Source organism: Vipera berus (genome assembly GCF_964194415.1).
Source record: "Vipera berus genome assembly, chromosome: 16".
NCBI lineage: Eukaryota > Metazoa > Chordata > Lepidosauria > Squamata > Viperidae > Vipera > Vipera berus.
Window position 1 is genome coordinate 6712114 of NC_138219.1, and position 12128 is coordinate 6724241.

Consider the following 12128-nt stretch of genomic DNA (forward strand, 5'->3'; position numbering starts at 1 on the left):
TTGCCTTGCCTTGCCTTGCCTTGCCTTGCCTTGCCTTGCCTTGCCTTGCCTTGCCTTGCCTTGCCTTGCCTTGCCTTGCCTTGCCTTGCCTTGCCTTGCCTTGCCTTGCCTTGCCTTGCCTTGCCTTGCCTTGCCTTGCCTTGCCTTGCCTTGCCTTGCCTTGCCTTGCCTTGCCTTGCCTTGCCTTGCCTTGCCTTGCCTTGCCTTGCCTTGCCTTGCCTTGCCTTGCCTTGCCTTGCCTTGCCTTGCCTTGCCTTGCCTTGCCTTGCCTTGCCTTGCCTTGCCTTGCCTTGCCTTGCCTTGCCTTGCCTTGCCTTGCCTTGCCTTGCCTTGCCTTGCCTTGCCTTGCCTTGCCTTGCCTTGCCTTGCCTTGCCTTGCCTTGCCTTGCCTTGCCTTGCCTTGCCTTGCCTTGCCTTGCCTTGCCTTGCCTTGCCTTGCCTTGCCTTGCCTTGCCTTGCCTTGCCTTGCCTTGCCTTGCCTTGCCTTGCCTTGCCTTGCCTTGCCTTGCCTTGCCTTGCCTTGCCTTGCCTTGCCTTGCCTTGCCTTGCCTTGCCTTGCCTTGCCTTGCCTTGCCTTGCCTTGCCTTGCCTTGCCTTGCCTTGCCTTGCCTTGCCTTGCCTTGCCTTGCCTTGCCTTGCCTTGCCTTGCCTTGCCTTGCCTTGCCTTGCCTTGCCTTGCCTTGCCTTGCCTTGCCTTGCCTTGCCTTGCCTTGCCTTGCCTTGCCTTGCCTTGCCTTGCCTTGCCTTGCCTTGCCTTGCCTTGCCTTGCCTTGCCTTGCCTTGCCTTGCCTTGCCTTGCCTTGCCTTGCCTTGCCTTGCCTTGCCTTGCCTTGCCTTGCCTTGCCTTGCCTTGCCTTGCCTTGCCTTGCCTTGCCTTGCCTTGCCTTGCCTTGCCTTGCCTTGCCTTGCCTTGCCTTGCCTTGCCTTGCCTTGCCTTGCCTTGCCTTGCCTTGCCTTGCCTTGCCTTGCCTTGCCTTGCCTTGCCTTGCCTTGCCTTGCCTTGCCTTGCCTTGCCTTGCCTTGCCTTGCCTTGCCTTGCCTTGCCTTGCCTTGCCTTGCCTTGCCTTGCCTTGCCTTGCCTTGCCTTGCCTTGCCTTGCCTTGCCTTGCCTTGCCTTGCCTTGCCTTGCCTTGCCTTGCCTTGCCTTGCCTTGCCTTGCCTTGCCTTGCCTTGCCTTGCCTTGCCTTGCCTTGCCTTGCCTTGCCTTGCCTTGCCTTGCCTTGCCTTGCCTTGCCTTGCCTTGCCTTGCCTTGCCTTGCCTTGCCTTGCCTTGCCTTGCCTTGCCTTGCCTTGCCTTGCCTTGCCTTGCCTTGCCTTGCCTTGCCTTGCCTTGCCTTGCCTTGCCTTGCCTTGCCTTGCCTTGCCTTGCCTTGCCTTGCCTTGCCTTGCCTTGCCTTGCCTTGCCTTGCCTTGCCTTGCCTTGCCTTGCCTTGCCTTGCCTTGCCTTGCCTTGCCTTGCCTTGCCTTGCCTTGCCTTGCCTTGCCTTGCCTTGCCTTGCCTTGCCTTGCCTTGCCTTGCCTTGCCTTGCCTTGCCTTGCCTTGCCTTGCCTTGCCTTGCCTTGCCTTGCCTTGCCTTGCCTTGCCTTGCCTTGCCTTGCCTTGCCTTGCCTTGCCTTGCCTTGCCTTGCCTTGCCTTGCCTTGCCTTGCCTTGCCTTGCCTTGCCTTGCCTTGCCTTGCCTTGCCTTGCCTTGCCTTGCCTTGCCTTGCCTTGCCTTGCCTTGCCTTGCCTTGCCTTGCCTTGCCTTGCCTTGCCTTGCCTTGCCTTGCCTTGCCTTGCCTTGCCTTGCCTTGCCTTGCCTTGCCTTGCCTTGCCTTGCCTTGCCTTGCCTTGCCTTGCCTTGCCTTGCCTTGCCTTGCCTTGCCTTGCCTTGCCTTGCCTTGCCTTGCCTTGCCTTGCCTTGCCTTGCCTTGCCTTGCCTTGCCTTGCCTTGCCTTGCCTTGCCTTGCCTTGCCTTGCCTTGCCTTGCCTTGCCTTGCCTTGCCTTGCCTTGCCTTGCCTTGCCTTGCCTTGCCTTGCCTTGCCTTGCCTTGCCTTGCCTTGCCTTGCCTTGCCTTGCCTTGCCTTGCCTTGCCTTGCCTTGCCTTGCCTTGCCTTGCCTTGCCTTGCCTTGCCTTGCCTTGCCTTGCCTTGCCTTGCCTTGCCTTGCCTTGCCTTGCCTTGCCTTGCCTTGCCTTGCCTTGCCTTGCCTTGCCTTGCCTTGCCTTGCCTTGCCTTGCCTTGCCTTGCCTTGCCTTGCCTTGCCTTGCCTTGCCTTGCCTTGCCTTGCCTTGCCTTGCCTTGCCTTGCCTTGCCTTGCCTTGCCTTGCCTTGCCTTGCCTTGCCTTGCCTTGCCTTGCCTTGCCTTGCCTTGCCTTGCCTTGCCTTGCCTTGCCTTGCCTTGCCTTGCCTTGCCTTGCCTTGCCTTGCCTTGCCTTGCCTTGCCTTGCCTTGCCTTGCCTTGCCTTGCCTTGCCTTGCCTTGCCTTGCCTTGCCTTGCCTTGCCTTGCCTTGCCTTGCCTTGCCTTGCCTTGCCTTGCCTTGCCTTGCCTTGCCTTGCCTTGCCTTGCCTTGCCTTGCCTTGCCTTGCCTTGCCTTGCCTTGCCTTGCCTTGCCTTGCCTTGCCTTGCCTTGCCTTGCCTTGCCTTGCCTTGCCTTGCCTTGCCTTGCCTTGCCTTGCCTTGCCTTGCCTTGCCTTGCCTTGCCTTGCCTTGCCTTGCCTTGCCTTGCCTTGCCTTGCCTTGCCTTGCCTTGCCTTGCCTTGCCTTGCCTTGCCTTGCCTTGCCTTGCCTTGCCTTGCCTTGCCTTGCCTTGCCTTGCCTTGCCTTGCCTTGCCTTGCCTTGCCTTGCCTTGCCTTGCCTTGCCTTGCCTTGCCTTGCCTTGCCTTGCCTTGCCTTGCCTTGCCTTGCCTTGCCTTGCCTTGCCTTGCCTTGCCTTGCCTTGCCTTGCCTTGCCTTGCCTTGCCTTGCCTTGCCTTGCCTTGCCTTGCCTTGCCTTGCCTTGCCTTGCCTTGCCTTGCCTTGCCTTGCCTTGCCTTGCCTTGCCTTGCCTTGCCTTGCCTTGCCTTGCCTTGCCTTGCCTTGCCTTGCCTTGCCTTGCCTTGCCTTGCCTTGCCTTGCCTTGCCTTGCCTTGCCTTGCCTTGCCTTGCCTTGCCTTGCCTTGCCTTGCCTTGCCTTGCCTTGCCTTGCCTTGCCTTGCCTTGCCTTGCCTTGCCTTGCCTTGCCTTGCCTTGCCTTGCCTTGCCTTGCCTTGCCTTGCCTTGCCTTGCCTTGCCTTGCCTTGCCTTGCCTTGCCTTGCCTTGCCTTGCCTTGCCTTGCCTTGCCTTGCCTTGCCTTGCCTTGCCTTGCCTTGCCTTGCCTTGCCTTGCCTTGCCTTGCCTTGCCTTGCCTTGCCTTGCCTTGCCTTGCCTTGCCTTGCCTTGCCTTGCCTTGCCTTGCCTTGCCTTGCCTTGCCTTGCCTTGCCTTGCCTTGCCTTGCCTTGCCTTGCCTTGCCTTGCCTTGCCTTGCCTTGCCTTGCCTTGCCTTGCCTTGCCTTGCCTTGCCTTGCCTTGCCTTGCCTTGCCTTGCCTTGCCTTGCCTTGCCTTGCCTTGCCTTGCCTTGCCTTGCCTTGCCTTGCCTTGCCTTGCCTTGCCTTGCCTTGCCTTGCCTTGCCTTGCCTTGCCTTGCCTTGCCTTGCCTTGCCTTGCCTTGCCTTGCCTTGCCTTGCCTTGCCTTGCCTTGCCTTGCCTTGCCTTGCCTTGCCTTGCCTTGCCTTGCCTTGCCTTGCCTTGCCTTGCCTTGCCTTGCCTTGCCTTGCCTTGCCTTGCCTTGCCTTGCCTTGCCTTGCCTTGCCTTGCCTTGCCTTGCCTTGCCTTGCCTTGCCTTGCCTTGCCTTGCCTTGCCTTGCCTTGCCTTGCCTTGCCTTGCCTTGCCTTGCCTTGCCTTGCCTTGCCTTGCCTTGCCTTGCCTTGCCTTGCCTTGCCTTGCCTTGCCTTGCCTTGCCTTGCCTTGCCTTGCCTTGCCTTGCCTTGCCTTGCCTTGCCTTGCCTTGCCTTGCCTTGCCTTGCCTTGCCTTGCCTTGCCTTGCCTTGCCTTGCCTTGCCTTGCCTTGCCTTGCCTTGCCTTGCCTTGCCTTGCCTTGCCTTGCCTTGCCTTGCCTTGCCTTGCCTTGCCTTGCCTTGCCTTGCCTTGCCTTGCCTTGCCTTGCCTTGCCTTGCCTTGCCTTGCCTTGCCTTGCCTTGCCTTGCCTTGCCTTGCCTTGCCTTGCCTTGCCTTGCCTTGCCTTGCCTTGCCTTGCCTTGCCTTGCCTTGCCTTGCCTTGCCTTGCCTTGCCTTGCCTTGCCTTGCCTTGCCTTGCCTTGCCTTGCCTTGCCTTGCCTTGCCTTGCCTTGCCTTGCCTTGCCTTGCCTTGCCTTGCCTTGCCTTGCCTTGCCTTGCCTTGCCTTGCCTTGCCTTGCCTTGCCTTGCCTTGCCTTGCCTTGCCTTGCCTTGCCTTGCCTTGCCTTGCCTTGCCTTGCCTTGCCTTGCCTTGCCTTGCCTTGCCTTGCCTTGCCTTGCCTTGCCTTGCCTTGCCTTGCCTTGCCTTGCCTTGCCTTGCCTTGCCTTGCCTTGCCTTGCCTTGCCTTGCCTTGCCTTGCCTTGCCTTGCCTTGCCTTGCCTTGCCTTGCCTTGCCTTGCCTTGCCTTGCCTTGCCTTGCCTTGCCTTGCCTTGCCTTGCCTTGCCTTGCCTTGCCTTGCCTTGCCTTGCCTTGCCTTGCCTTGCCTTGCCTTGCCTTGCCTTGCCTTGCCTTGCCTTGCCTTGCCTTGCCTTGCCTTGCCTTGCCTTGCCTTGCCTTGCCTTGCCTTGCCTTGCCTTGCCTTGCCTTGCCTTGCCTTGCCTTGCCTTGCCTTGCCTTGCCTTGCCTTGCCTTGCCTTGCCTTGCCTTGCCTTGCCTTGCCTTGCCTTGCCTTGCCTTGCCTTGCCTTGCCTTGCCTTGCCTTGCCTTGCCTTGCCTTGCCTTGCCTTGCCTTGCCTTGCCTTGCCTTGCCTTGCCTTGCCTTGCCTTGCCTTGCCTTGCCTTGCCTTGCCTTGCCTTGCCTTGCCTTGCCTTGCCTTGCCTTGCCTTGCCTTGCCTTGCCTTGCCTTGCCTTGCCTTGCCTTGCCTTGCCTTGCCTTGCCTTGCCTTGCCTTGCCTTGCCTTGCCTTGCCTTGCCTTGCCTTGCCTTGCCTTGCCTTGCCTTGCCTTGCCTTGCCTTGCCTTGCCTTGCCTTGCCTTGCCTTGCCTTGCCTTGCCTTGCCTTGCCTTGCCTTGCCTTGCCTTGCCTTGCCTTGCCTTGCCTTGCCTTGCCTTGCCTTGCCTTGCCTTGCCTTGCCTTGCCTTGCCTTGCCTTGCCTTGCCTTGCCTTGCCTTGCCTTGCCTTGCCTTGCCTTGCCTTGCCTTGCCTTGCCTTGCCTTGCCTTGCCTTGCCTTGCCTTGCCTTGCCTTGCCTTGCCTTGCCTTGCCTTGCCTTGCCTTGCCTTGCCTTGCCTTGCCTTGCCTTGCCTTGCCTTGCCTTGCCTTGCCTTGCCTTGCCTTGCCTTGCCTTGCCTTGCCTTGCCTTGCCTTGCCTTGCCTTGCCTTGCCTTGCCTTGCCTTGCCTTGCCTTGCCTTGCCTTGCCTTGCCTTGCCTTGCCTTGCCTTGCCTTGCCTTGCCTTGCCTTGCCTTGCCTTGCCTTGCCTTGCCTTGCCTTGCCTTGCCTTGCCTTGCCTTGCCTTGCCTTGCCTTGCCTTGCCTTGCCTTGCCTTGCCTTGCCTTGCCTTGCCTTGCCTTGCCTTGCCTTGCCTTGCCTTGCCTTGCCTTGCCTTGCCTTGCCTTGCCTTGCCTTGCCTTGCCTTGCCTTGCCTTGCCTTGCCTTGCCTTGCCTTGCCTTGCCTTGCCTTGCCTTGCCTTGCCTTGCCTTGCCTTGCCTTGCCTTGCCTTGCCTTGCCTTGCCTTGCCTTGCCTTGCCTTGCCTTGCCTTGCCTTGCCTTGCCTTGCCTTGCCTTGCCTTGCCTTGCCTTGCCTTGCCTTGCCTTGCCTTGCCTTGCCTTGCCTTGCCTTGCCTTGCCTTGCCTTGCCTTGCCTTGCCTTGCCTTGCCTTGCCTTGCCTTGCCTTGCCTTGCCTTGCCTTGCCTTGCCTTGCCTTGCCTTGCCTTGCCTTGCCTTGCCTTGCCTTGCCTTGCCTTGCCTTGCCTTGCCTTGCCTTGCCTTGCCTTGCCTTGCCTTGCCTTGCCTTGCCTTGCCTTGCCTTGCCTTGCCTTGCCTTGCCTTGCCTTGCCTTGCCTTGCCTTGCCTTGCCTTGCCTTGCCTTGCCTTGCCTTGCCTTGCCTTGCCTTGCCTTGCCTTGCCTTGCCTTGCCTTGCCTTGCCTTGCCTTGCCTTGCCTTGCCTTGCCTTGCCTTGCCTTGCCTTGCCTTGCCTTGCCTTGCCTTGCCTTGCCTTGCCTTGCCTTGCCTTGCCTTGCCTTGCCTTGCCTTGCCTTGCCTTGCCTTGCCTTGCCTTGCCTTGCCTTGCCTTGCCTTGCCTTGCCTTGCCTTGCCTTGCCTTGCCTTGCCTTGCCTTGCCTTGCCTTGCCTTGCCTTGCCTTGCCTTGCCTTGCCTTGCCTTGCCTTGCCTTGCCTTGCCTTGCCTTGCCTTGCCTTGCCTTGCCTTGCCTTGCCTTGCCTTGCCTTGCCTTGCCTTGCCTTGCCTTGCCTTGCCTTGCCTTGCCTTGCCTTGCCTTGCCTTGCCTTGCCTTGCCTTGCCTTGCCTTGCCTTGCCTTGCCTTGCCTTGCCTTGCCTTGCCTTGCCTTGCCTTGCCTTGCCTTGCCTTGCCTTGCCTTGCCTTGCCTTGCCTTGCCTTGCCTTGCCTTGCCTTGCCTTGCCTTGCCTTGCCTTGCCTTGCCTTGCCTTGCCTTGCCTTGCCTTGCCTTGCCTTGCCTTGCCTTGCCTTGCCTTGCCTTGCCTTGCCTTGCCTTGCCTTGCCTTGCCTTGCCTTGCCTTGCCTTGCCTTGCCTTGCCTTGCCTTGCCTTGCCTTGCCTTGCCTTGCCTTGCCTTGCCTTGCCTTGCCTTGCCTTGCCTTGCCTTGCCTTGCCTTGCCTTGCCTTGCCTTGCCTTGCCTTGCCTTGCCTTGCCTTGCCTTGCCTTGCCTTGCCTTGCCTTGCCTTGCCTTGCCTTGCCTTGCCTTGCCTTGCCTTGCCTTGCCTTGCCTTGCCTTGCCTTGCCTTGCCTTGCCTTGCCTTGCCTTGCCTTGCCTTGCCTTGCCTTGCCTTGCCTTGCCTTGCCTTGCCTTGCCTTGCCTTGCCTTGCCTTGCCTTGCCTTGCCTTGCCTTGCCTTGCCTTGCCTTGCCTTGCCTTGCCTTGCCTTGCCTTGCCTTGCCTTGCCTTGCCTTGCCTTGCCTTGCCTTGCCTTGCCTTGCCTTGCCTTGCCTTGCCTTGCCTTGCCTTGCCTTGCCTTGCCTTGCCTTGCCTTGCCTTGCCTTGCCTTGCCTTGCCTTGCCTTGCCTTGCCTTGCCTTGCCTTGCCTTGCCTTGCCTTGCCTTGCCTTGCCTTGCCTTGCCTTGCCTTGCCTTGCCTTGCCTTGCCTTGCCTTGCCTTGCCTTGCCTTGCCTTGCCTTGCCTTGCCTTGCCTTGCCTTGCCTTGCCTTGCCTTGCCTTGCCTTGCCTTGCCTTGCCTTGCCTTGCCTTGCCTTGCCTTGCCTTGCCTTGCCTTGCCTTGCCTTGCCTTGCCTTGCCTTGCCTTGCCTTGCCTTGCCTTGCCTTGCCTTGCCTTGCCTTGCCTTGCCTTGCCTTGCCTTGCCTTGCCTTGCCTTGCCTTGCCTTGCCTTGCCTTGCCTTGCCTTGCCTTGCCTTGCCTTGCCTTGCCTTGCCTTGCCTTGCCTTGCCTTGCCTTGCCTTGCCTTGCCTTGCCTTGCCTTGCCTTGCCTTGCCTTGCCTTGCCTTGCCTTGCCTTGCCTTGCCTTGCCTTGCCTTGCCTTGCCTTGCCTTGCCTTGCCTTGCCTTGCCTTGCCTTGCCTTGCCTTGCCTTGCCTTGCCTTGCCTTGCCTTGCCTTGCCTTGCCTTGCCTTGCCTTGCCTTGCCTTGCCTTGCCTTGCCTTGCCTTGCCTTGCCTTGCCTTGCCTTGCCTTGCCTTGCCTTGCCTTGCCTTGCCTTGCCTTGCCTTGCCTTGCCTTGCCTTGCCTTGCCTTGCCTTGCCTTGCCTTGCCTTGCCTTGCCTTGCCTTGCCTTGCCTTGCCTTGCCTTGCCTTGCCTTGCCTTGCCTTGCCTTGCCTTGCCTTGCCTTGCCTTGCCTTGCCTTGCCTTGCCTTGCCTTGCCTTGCCTTGCCTTGCCTTGCCTTGCCTTGCCTTGCCTTGCCTTGCCTTGCCTTGCCTTGCCTTGCCTTGCCTTGCCTTGCCTTGCCTTGCCTTGCCTTGCCTTGCCTTGCCTTGCCTTGCCTTGCCTTGCCTTGCCTTGCCTTGCCTTGCCTTGCCTTGCCTTGCCTTGCCTTGCCTTGCCTTGCCTTGCCTTGCCTTGCCTTGCCTTGCCTTGCCTTGCCTTGCCTTGCCTTGCCTTGCCTTGCCTTGCCTTGCCTTGCCTTGCCTTGCCTTGCCTTGCCTTGCCTTGCCTTGCCTTGCCTTGCCTTGCCTTGCCTTGCCTTGCCTTGCCTTGCCTTGCCTTGCCTTGCCTTGCCTTGCCTTGCCTTGCCTTGCCTTGCCTTGCCTTGCCTTGCCTTGCCTTGCCTTGCCTTGCCTTGCCTTGCCTTGCCTTGCCTTGCCTTGCCTTGCCTTGCCTTGCCTTGCCTTGCCTTGCCTTGCCTTGCCTTGCCTTGCCTTGCCTTGCCTTGCCTTGCCTTGCCTTGCCTTGCCTTGCCTTGCCTTGCCTTGCCTTGCCTTGCCTTGCCTTGCCTTGCCTTGCCTTGCCTTGCCTTGCCTTGCCTTGCCTTGCCTTGCCTTGCCTTGCCTTGCCTTGCCTTGCCTTGCCTTGCCTTGCCTTGCCTTGCCTTGCCTTGCCTTGCCTTGCCTTGCCTTGCCTTGCCTTGCCTTGCCTTGCCTTGCCTTGCCTTGCCTTGCCTTGCCTTGCCTTGCCTTGCCTTGCCTTGCCTTGCCTTGCCTTGCCTTGCCTTGCCTTGCCTTGCCTTGCCTTGCCTTGCCTTGCCTTGCCTTGCCTTGCCTTGCCTTGCCTTGCCTTGCCTTGCCTTGCCTTGCCTTGCCTTGCCTTGCCTTGCCTTGCCTTGCCTTGCCTTGCCTTGCCTTGCCTTGCCTTGCCTTGCCTTGCCTTGCCTTGCCTTGCCTTGCCTTGCCTTGCCTTGCCTTGCCTTGCCTTGCCTTGCCTTGCCTTGCCTTGCCTTGCCTTGCCTTGCCTTGCCTTGCCTTGCCTTGCCTTGCCTTGCCTTGCCTTGCCTTGCCTTGCCTTGCCTTGCCTTGCCTTGCCTTGCCTTGCCTTGCCTTGCCTTGCCTTGCCTTGCCTTGCCTTGCCTTGCCTTGCCTTGCCTTGCCTTGCCTTGCCTTGCCTTGCCTTGCCTTGCCTTGCCTTGCCTTGCCTTGCCTTGCCTTGCCTTGCCTTGCCTTGCCTTGCCTTGCCTTGCCTTGCCTTGCCTTGCCTTGCCTTGCCTTGCCTTGCCTTGCCTTGCCTTGCCTTGCCTTGCCTTGCCTTGCCTTGCCTTGCCTTGCCTTGCCTTGCCTTGCCTTGCCTTGCCTTGCCTTGCCTTGCCTTGCCTTGCCTTGCCTTGCCTTGCCTTGCCTTGCCTTGCCTTGCCTTGCCTTGCCTTGCCTTGCCTTGCCTTGCCTTGCCTTGCCTTGCCTTGCCTTGCCTTGCCTTGCCTTGCCTTGCCTTGCCTTGCCTTGCCTTGCCTTGCCTTGCCTTGCCTTGCCTTGCCTTGCCTTGCCTTGCCTTGCCTTGCCTTGCCTTGCCTTGCCTTGCCTTGCCTTGCCTTGCCTTGCCTTGCCTTGCCTTGCCTTGCCTTGCCTTGCCTTGCCTTGCCTTGCCTTGCCTTGCCTTGCCTTGCCTTGCCTTGCCTTGCCTTGCCTTGCCTTGCCTTGCCTTGCCTTGCCTTGCCTTGCCTTGCCTTGCCTTGCCTTGCCTTGCCTTGCCTTGCCTTGCCTTGCCTTGCCTTGCCTTGCCTTGCCTTGCCTTGCCTTGCCTTGCCTTGCCTTGCCTTGCCTTGCCTTGCCTTGCCTTGCCTTGCCTTGCCTTGCCTTGCCTTGCCTTGCCTTGCCTTGCCTTGCCTTGCCTTGCCTTGCCTTGCCTTGCCTTGCCTTGCCTTGCCTTGCCTTGCCTTGCCTTGCCTTGCCTTGCCTTGCCTTGCCTTGCCTTGCCTTGCCTTGCCTTGCCTTGCCTTGCCTTGCCTTGCCTTGCCTTGCCTTGCCTTGCCTTGCCTTGCCTTGCCTTGCCTTGCCTTGCCTTGCCTTGCCTTGCCTTGCCTTGCCTTGCCTTGCCTTGCCTTGCCTTGCCTTGCCTTGCCTTGCCTTGCCTTGCCTTGCCTTGCCTTGCCTTGCCTTGCCTTGCCTTGCCTTGCCTTGCCTTGCCTTGCCTTGCCTTGCCTTGCCTTGCCTTGCCTTGCCTTGCCTTGCCTTGCCTTGCCTTGCCTTGCCTTGCCTTGCCTTGCCTTGCCTTGCCTTGCCTTGCCTTGCCTTGCCTTGCCTTGCCTTGCCTTGCCTTGCCTTGCCTTGCCTTGCCTTGCCTTGCCTTGCCTTGCCTTGCCTTGCCTTGCCTTGCCTTGCCTTGCCTTGCCTTGCCTTGCCTTGCCTTGCCTTGCCTTGCCTTGCCTTGCCTTGCCTTGCCTTGCCTTGCCTTGCCTTGCCTTGCCTTGCCTTGCCTTGCCTTGCCTTGCCTTGCCTTGCCTTGCCTTGCCTTGCCTTGCCTTGCCTTGCCTTGCCTTGCCTTGCCTTGCCTTGCCTTGCCTTGCCTTGCCTTGCCTTGCCTTGCCTTGCCTTGCCTTGCCTTGCCTTGCCTTGCCTTGCCTTGCCTTGCCTTGCCTTGCCTTGCCTTGCCTTGCCTTGCCTTGCCTTGCCTTGCCTTGCCTTGCCTTGCCTTGCCTTGCCTTGCCTTGCCTTGCCTTGCCTTGCCTTGCCTTGCCTTGCCTTGCCTTGCCTTGCCTTGCCTTGCCTTGCCTTGCCTTGCCTTGCCTTGCCTTGCCTTGCCTTGCCTTGCCTTGCCTTGCCTTGCCTTGCCTTGCCTTGCCTTGCCTTGCCTTGCCTTGCCTTGCCTTGCCTTGCCTTGCCTTGCCTTGCCTTGCCTTGCCTTGCCTTGCCTTGCCTTGCCTTGCCTTGCCTTGCCTTGCCTTGCCTTGCCTTGCCTTGCCTTGCCTTGCCTTGCCTTGCCTTGCCTTGCCTTGCCTTGCCTTGCCTTGCCTTGCCTTGCCTTGCCTTGCCTTGCCTTGCCTTGCCTTGCCTTGCCTTGCCTTGCCTTGCCTTGCCTTGCCTTGCCTTGCCTTGCCTTGCCTTGCCTTGCCTTGCCTTGCCTTGCCTTGCCTTGCCTTGCCTTGCCTTGCCTTGCCTTGCCTTGCCTTGCCTTGCCTTGCCTTGCCTTGCCTTGCCTTGCCTTGCCTTGCCTTGCCTTGCCTTGCCTTGCCTTGCCTTGCCTTGCCTTGCCTTGCCTTGCCTTGCCTTGCCTTGCCTTGCCTTGCCTTGCCTTGCCTTGCCTTGCCTTGCCTTGCCTTGCCTTGCCTTGCCTTGCCTTGCCTTGCCTTGCCTTGCCTTGCCTTGCCTTGCCTTGCCTTGCCTTGCCTTGCCTTGCCTTGCCTTGCCTTGCCTTGCCTTGCCTTGCCTTGCCTTGCCTTGCCTTGCCTTGCCTTGCCTTGCCTTGCCTTGCCTTGCCTTGCCTTGCCTTGCCTTGCCTTGCCTTGCCTTGCCTTGCCTTGCCTTGCCTTGCCTTGCCTTGCCTTGCCTTGCCTTGCCTTGCCTTGCCTTGCCTTGCCTTGCCTTGCCTTGCCTTGCCTTGCCTTGCCTTGCCTTGCCTTGCCTTGCCTTGCCTTGCCTTGCCTTGCCTTGCCTTGCCTTGCCTTGCCTTGCCTTGCCTTGCCTTGCCTTGCCTTGCCTTGCCTTGCCTTGCCTTGCCTTGCCTTGCCTTGCCTTGCCTTGCCTTGCCTTGCCTTGCCTTGCCTTGCCTTGCCTTGCCTTGCCTTGCCTTGCCTTGCCTTGCCTTGCCTTGCCTTGCCTTGCCTTGCCTTGCCTTGCCTTGCCTTGCCTTGCCTTGCCTTGCCTTGCCTTG

At 60.0% G+C, this 12128-nt stretch overlaps 1 protein-coding gene across 3 annotated transcripts in view; it reads right to left on the reverse strand.

Moving 5' to 3' along the window:
- Positions 1-12128, reverse strand: part of TRMT112 (tRNA methyltransferase activator subunit 11-2) — a 30030-nt gene that overhangs the window by 3154 nt on the left and 14748 nt on the right. The gene's annotated exons all lie outside the window — the stretch shown is intronic.